Raw genomic sequence first — 966 nt, forward strand, 5'->3', positions numbered from 1 at the left:
AACTTCCAAAACTATGTTGAACAGTAATGGTGAAAGTGGGCACCCTTGTCTTGTTCCTGACTTTAGAGGAAATGCTTTCAATTTTTCACCATTGAGGATAATGTTTGCTGTGGGTTTGTCATATATAGCTTTTATTATGTTGAGGTATGTTCCTTCTATCACAGCAGGATCCTCTATGACCCACCTCCCAGAATATTGGAAATAAAAACAAAAATAAACTAATGGGACCTAATTAACCTTAAAAGCTTCTGCACATCAAAGGAAACTATTAGCAATGTGAAAAGATAGCCTTCAGAATGGGAGAAAATAATAACAAATGAAGCAACTGACAAACAACTCATCTCAAAAATATACAAGCAACTCCTACAGCTCAACTCCAGAAAAATAAATGACCCAATCACAAAATGGGCCAAAGAACTAAATAGACATTTCTCCAAAGAAGACATACAGATGGCTAACAAACACATGAAAAGATGCTCAACATCACTCATTATCAGAGAAATGCAAATCAAAACCACTATGAGGTACCATCTCACACAAGTCAGAATGGCTGCGATCCAAAAGTCTACAAATAATAAATGCTGGAGAGGGTGTGGAGAAAAGGGAACCCTCTTACACTGTTGGTGGGAATGCAAACTAGTACAGCCACTATGGAGAACAGTGTGGAGATTACTTAAAAAACTGGAAATAGAACTGCCTTATGATCCAGCAATCCCACTGCTAGGCATACACACTGAGGAAACCAGAACTGAAAGAGACACATGTATCCCAATGTTCATCGCAGCACTGTTTATAATAGCCAGGACATGGAAGCAACCTAGATGTCCATCAGCAGATGAATGGATAAGAAAGCAGTGGTACATATACACAATGGAGTATTACTCAACCATTAAAAAGAATACATTTGAATCAGTTCTAATGAGGTGGATGAAACTGGAGCCTATTATACAGAGTGAAGTCTGTCAG

This window comes from Bison bison, unplaced genomic scaffold, assembly GCF_000754665.1.
Source record: "Bison bison bison isolate TAMUID 2011002044 unplaced genomic scaffold, Bison_UMD1.0 scf7180017864515, whole genome shotgun sequence".
NCBI classification, from domain to species: Eukaryota; Metazoa; Chordata; class Mammalia; order Artiodactyla; family Bovidae; genus Bison; species Bison bison.